The following is a 6,772-nucleotide window of genomic DNA, read 5'->3' on the forward strand; positions in this document are numbered from 1 at the left end:
CGGCCGCAGGCCTCTGCCGGCGTTGCTTCCTCCGGACATCACCGGTGGCATCGAGTCGGGGGAAATGAGGCTGGAGCACGGAGCGCTCCTCCTCCATCTCCCTGCAGGCTGCCGTCATCTGCTGCATGGCCGACCCGAAGAGTCCAGCATCGGAGAGGGGGGCCGTAAGCAATCCTCCTCTGGTCCGGCACCCGCGCCTGCTCCAGCCAAAGGTGGCGCTGGATGAGAGTGGCCAGGGCACGCTCCTTCCCGGCGGCTATCGCCTGCAGCTGGGTTAGGTGCAGGATGGCTCCAGCCGCCTGGGCGTGAAGGTACCGTTGATGGTCATCTAGTACCGTCCCGCCAGCCATCAGCCCCGACATGTAGCGCGCCAGCTGTGCGATGTTGGAGGTCGCAGCCAGGCTCTGTGTCGAGGCGATGTACACCTGGTCACTCCATGACGCCAACTGCCTAGCCGACTTCCCCTGGGGAACCGGCTTTCTTAACGGCTCCCACACCATTTCGGGGCAAAGTACGGCTGCCATCGGGCTATCAAGCCGAGGCACCCCGTCCTTTAGCCCCTGGACCAAACCCACCACTTGCGTGACTGGCACATAGGCGGGGGTAAGGCCAATGATGCAGGATATTACCTGTCCCTGTGCCACATAAGCCTCCATTGCTGGGAAGAATGGGCAGACAACGCCCGTCTCTCTCACAGGACGGCGTTGCCAGAGATGACCTATCATGTCATCAGGAACAGGTGCCGGCAGTGCGGCGGCCGCCATGAGCTCGGGGAACAAGGCAAGCAACTCCCCTTGCATACCTTCTTCCACCTCACTCGCGTCCCTCGCGTACAGGAGGCTGCACCGGGCGCCATCGTCCGACGCGGCAGATAGCTGGGCATCTCGTCTCGGGGGTGGAGGTTTTAACCCAGTCCCAGAGTACAAGGAACCCCAGGGAGACGTAGCACTCTCTGCCACTCCCCGAGGGGGAGAGTGACACGTCTCGGCCGGGCCTTCGAACAAGAGAGATCCCGCCCCCTCCATGTAATCCTCAGTTTCGATCGGAAAGGGAGAAGAGGCGAGAGAAATCTCGCTCGGCTCCAGAACAACACTACAACCAGGCCGTTCACCCCCGCTGCTCGTCGTCTTACGACGAGAGCGAGCCGAGGCGAAGAGTGCGACGTAAATCCCTGGCCACCAGAGGAACTGTCGGCCTTTCAGCCGACTGTCCCCTGGCGGGGGAACCAGGGCCGGAACCCGGCCACCTCACAGGAGATGGGGGCTCAACAGCCCCTCGGCGAAGCACACTCTCCTCTGGGCACCGCCCAGGCGCACCCGGCTGCCATGACCGTGGAACCAGAGACGCCCCACGACGCACGGAGGACGCCGCGATAGTGAAGCGCTGGTGGAGGGTAGCGTTGTAACCGTCTAGACCCTCCGACGGTGAAGACATTATCTCTTTGCTTTTTCGGAAATTTGCGAGAGAGAAAAAACAAAGATACAATGTCAACGTAGCTCCTTTCCAACAACTATTTTGGCACTAAACTTTAAAGTGGTGTGTTACAGACACTTTTTTGGTGGTGAAAATAGGGAAGGAGCTGATGGTGTGGCCACGACCCCCCGCTTATGTAGAAGAGCGGATGTGGGTGTGGCCAGGCGGATGGGTGTGTGCATGTGGAGACAATTATTCATTATTAGATTGGATAAAGGGATAGTTCCACTAAGAGCAGAGCGTAAGCTATACAATCTATAACCCCCACGCACACATAGCCTGTCCGTTAAGAAGATGCGCGCCAGTAGCCTTTAGAGCCTGTTTTTGGGCTTCGAACTTCGTCAGGGTTTTTCGAACGGACATTCGAACCTTCGTTTTTTAATAATAATTCTTTTTTTATATCCTCAAAATAAATCCTCATTTTGAATAAAGTGATTAATCTTGTATTTTTTTTATTTATTAAATCAACTTTCTTTAATGAATATAACTCATCAGTTTTAATACTATAATATTAGTGTAGCCTAATCTTTATCTGTAACTGTAAAGAAAAACCCCATTGGTTTAATTAAACGGAATGAATACACATAAAAAAAAGAATATATATATAAAAAGAAATTTAATAAAAATTCAATTGTTGATTTCGAATTCGAATGCCAACGTAACGAACGAAGGTCCGAATGTTCAAGCGTTTGGGCTCAGCCCTACTAGCCTTTGACTGTAAGCGGCCGATAGGACCTTGATGCTGGCTCCACGCTGGCCTTGAACAGACCGCCCCTGACCTCTCTGTCTGACCCCTGTCCTAACCTGACCTCTCTGTCTGACCCCTGTCCTAACCTGACCTCTCTGCCTGACCCCTGTCCTAACCTGACCTCTGGCTGACCCCTGTCCTCCTAACCTGACCTTTCTGTCTGACCCCACAATTTAGGTACAATTTACAGTAAGGTGTAATGCGGTATGGGTTGTAGTGCAAATTCTTTGCCAATAAATATAAAGTGTGTTTAGGTGTTCTAAAGTGGGTAAAATGGGTGCTGCAGTGAGTTGTTTGTTTAAAGTGAGTGTGTGCGTGTGGATGTGTGTGCTGTCTGTGAGTGCATTTGATGGTTGTTACGATTGTTCATTGTACAAACCTTGTTCATTGAGCAATCATTGTTCATTGAGCATTGAGCATCCTGATGGCCTGGAGATAGAAGCTCCTTCTGAGTCTCTCTGTGCTTGCCATGAGACTCCGGTATCGCTTGCCTGACCGCAGCAGTTCAAAAAGGCAGTTGTTTGGGTGGCTGGAGTCTTTGATTATTCTCTTAGCCTTGCCCATGCACCGCTTGTTGTAAATGCCTTGGAGAGTGGGAATCCCCCCTCCAATTGTGCGTTCGGCTAAACGGGCCACTCTGTAGTCTGCTGCGGTCTTGTGCAGTGCTATTCCCAAACCAGGAGGTGATATTGCCAGTCAGGATGCTCTATTGTGCATGAGTAGAAGTTCTTGAGGATCTTGTGACTCACGTTGAACTTCCTTAAGCGCCTGAGGTAGTAGAGGCGTTGTCGTGCCTTCTTGATAACACTCAATGCGTGTGGTCCATGTCAAGTCCTCGGATATGTGGACTCCGAGGTACTTAAAACTGTTCACTCTCTCAACCGGTGCCCCATCAATGCTGAGGGGGCTGTAGTCCCTGACCCCCAACCTCCTAAAGTCCACAATCATCTCCTTTGTTTTGCTGACGTTCAGGGAGAGGCAGTTCTCTTGACACCATCCTGCTAGAACTTTAACCTCCTCCAGGTAGGCCCTCTCGTCGTTTGCAGCGATCAGGCCCACCACTACTGTGTCGTCAGCAAATTTTATGATTGTGTTGTTGTTCCGCTGTTCCACGCAGTCATGTGTGTACAGGGAGTAGAGGAGGGGACTCAGGACACAGCCCTGGGGGGCCCCTATGTTAAGAGTGATGGATGAGGAGGTGCAGTTGCCTGCTCTCACCACCTGGGGTCTGCCCGTCAGGAAGTCCAAGACCCACTGGCAGAGGTCATAGTTCAAGCCCAGGTCCCTGAGCTTGGCTATGAGTTTGGAGGGGACTATGGTATTGAATGCTGAGCTGTATGAATGAATAGCATTCTCACATAGTTCCCCTGCCTCTTGTCCAGGTGTGATGCTGCTGTGTGCAGCACATGGGCTATGGCGTCCTCTGTGGACCTGTTGGGGCGGTATGCAAATTGCAGGGGGTCCAGGTTGATGGGGAGGGAGGAGCAGATGTAGCACAATAGCTTCTCAAAGCACTTCATGGCTATGGAGGTGAGAGCTACAGGGCGGTAGTCGTTGAGGCAAGCAGGCTTGGATTTTTTGGGTACAGGGATAATGGTGGATAATGGTGGACTGTCTGAAATTTGCCAACAACGAAAAATGTACTTTTTATTTTATAGATTTTCCACGAATAAGGGAAGGACTCATAGTTCAGGGTTTTATTTCAAAGTAGGTCTACAGATGCCAGTGTTTTTTCTCCTTTTCTGTGTTTTATTTCAAAGTAGGTCTACACATGGTAGTCTTTTTAAAAAGTGGACTACTTTTTATTTTATAAATGTTCCACAAATAAGGGAAGGACTCAAATATACCTGAATAGTTCAGGGGTTTATTTCAAAGTCGGTCTACAGACACCAGTGTTTTGTCTCCTCTTCTGTGTTTTATTTAAAAATAGGTCCACACAGCCAGTATTTTTTCTCCTCTTCATAAGTGTTTGAGGTTTTCCTTTGTTATAACAGGTAAAAACAGCAATAAAAATAATATTTTTTTCTTTTTGTTGCTTTATAATTACATTAATGCAACAAACTGTGCTATAAGTATAACGTATAATAAATCGCAAATTACTTTGGGTATGCAATTGTCAGGCGTTTTATGCTAAATGTGGGGTATGCTTGGGGATATATAAAACTTTATACACTGTGTTATCTTCATTTTACGGGTAAATAGGTTGTGCGGCTCCCTGAGCATTTTATTTTGTGGGATGGGGGAAAAGTGGCTCTTTTGATAGTAAAGGTTGCTGACCCCTGTCCTAACCTGACCTCTCTGTCTGACCCTTGTCCTAACTTGACCTCTCTGCCTGACCCCTGTCCTAACCTGACTTCTGTCTGACCCCTGTCCTAACCTGACCTCTTTGTCTGACTCCTGTCCTAACCTGACTTCTGTCTGACCCCTGTCCTAACCTGACCTCTCTGTCTGACTCCTGTCCTAACCTGACTTCTGTCTGACCCCTGTCCTAACCTGACCTCTCTGTCTGACTCCTGTCCTAACCTGACTTCTGTCTGACCCCTGTCCTAACCTGACCTCTCTGTCTGACCCCTGTCCTAACCTGACCTCTCTGTCTGACTCCTGTCCTAACCTGACCTCTCTGTCTGACCCCTGTCCTAACCTGACCTCTCTGTCTGACCCCTGACCCCCACAGCCCAGGCCAGAGAGCATATGATGAGCCCCACGGGTCCCAGCCCGAACCCCAGCGCCCCGTCCGAGTACTGCAGCACCACCCCCCCCCTGCAGCGGACGCGCGCCGCCGGCACCCTGAACTCCGCCCCGCCCACCGTCATGGTGCCCGTGTCCATCCTCAAGCAGCCCAGCAACCATGGTACGAGTGGTAACCCCCACGCACGACATTCGAACCTTCGTTTTTTAATACTTTTTTTATATCCTCAAAATAAATCCTCAATTTGAATAAAGTGATTAATATAATATTAGTGTAGCCTAACCTTTATCTGCAACTGTGAAGAAAAACCCCATTGGTTTAATTAAAGGGAATGAATACACATAAAAAAAGAATATATATATACTGTATAAAAGAAATATGTATAAAAAATTCAAATGTTGATTTAGAATTCGAATGCCAACGTAACGAACGAAGGTCCGAACGTAACGTAGCGTTTGGTGCTCAGCCCTACTAGCCTTTGACTGTAGGCGGCCGGTAGGACCCTGACGCTGCTCCACGCTGGCCTTGAACAGACCGCCCCTGACCTCTCTGTCTGACCCCTGTCCTTGTTGTGCTTCAGGTTGTCCTCGTGGGCAGAAGCGTGTGTGGTTTGCAGACGGCATCCTGCCCAATGGAGAGTTGGCCGACACCACCAAGCTGGCAGTGAGCGGCCGCCGCAGAGGCAGACCCCCCCGCGGTGAGACTCGCACCCACAACCACACAGGCAGACCCCCCCCCCCCCCCCCCGCGGTGAGACTCGCACCCACAACCACACAGGCAGACCCCCCCCGCGCGGTGAGACTCGCACCCACAACCACACAGGCAGACCCCCCCCGCGGTGAGACTCGCACCCACAACCACACAGGCAGACCCCCCCGGGGTGAGACTCGCACCCACAACCACACAGGCAGACGCCCCCCCCGCCCCCCACGGTGAGACTCGCACCCACAACCACACAGGCAGACCCCCCGGGGTGAGACTCGCACCCACAACCACACAGGCAGACCCCCCCCCCGCGGCGAGACTCGCACCCACAACCACACAGTCAGACTACTGGCAAACACAACAACAACAACAACCACACAGTCAAACACACACAACAACAACCACCACACAGTCAAACACACACAACAACAACCACCACACAGTCAAACACACACAACAACAACCACCACACAGTCAAACACACACAACAACAACCACCACACAGTCAAACACACACAACAACAACAACCACACATTTCTAAGTGACCCCAAACTTTTGAACGGTAGTGTATTTTTTTTTTGTGTATTGTTTTTTTATTGACCTATAGTCCATTCATGCTGAGTGAATCAGTTCCCCCAGCCACATTTGTGTATTCAACATTTTTGGGGGAATTAGCTGATAAAAAAAAATCTAAAACGTTTGGTCAGTCTAAGAGGCTCGGCTTTAGGTGTTCACAGTCAGAACATGCTAGAGTGCTGTCACTGCTGTGCATTGATGGGTATCGGTCAAGTGTTTATCAAAGTGAGCGTCGAGGAAAGAAAGACTAACGTTAGAGAACTAGGAAGAGGCAAAAGCCATCCGGGGCGCAGTATAAAAAGAGAAGAAAAGAAGAAGAAGAGAAACGTGCCAAGGGGAAAGGTATGCAATTTTGATTGGATTGTCAACATTAGCAAATGGATCATGTAATCTTGCTAGTTAGCCAATCCAACTTTAGCTAGCCAGCATTTGTTATTGCCATTCAGTCGAAACTGTCATAAGGCTATTTTCGTTGTGTCATGAAATAGAAATATTAGTAATAATAACAATGTTAGTTTTGGTGTAGCGAGCTAGCCAGTGTGGTGGAATGTTAGTTAGTTGGTCACATTAGCTAACGTTA

This window comes from Notolepis coatsorum, assembly GCF_963971535.1.
Source record: "Notolepis coatsorum genome assembly, chromosome: 1".
NCBI lineage: Eukaryota > Metazoa > Chordata > Actinopteri > Aulopiformes > Paralepididae > Notolepis > Notolepis coatsorum.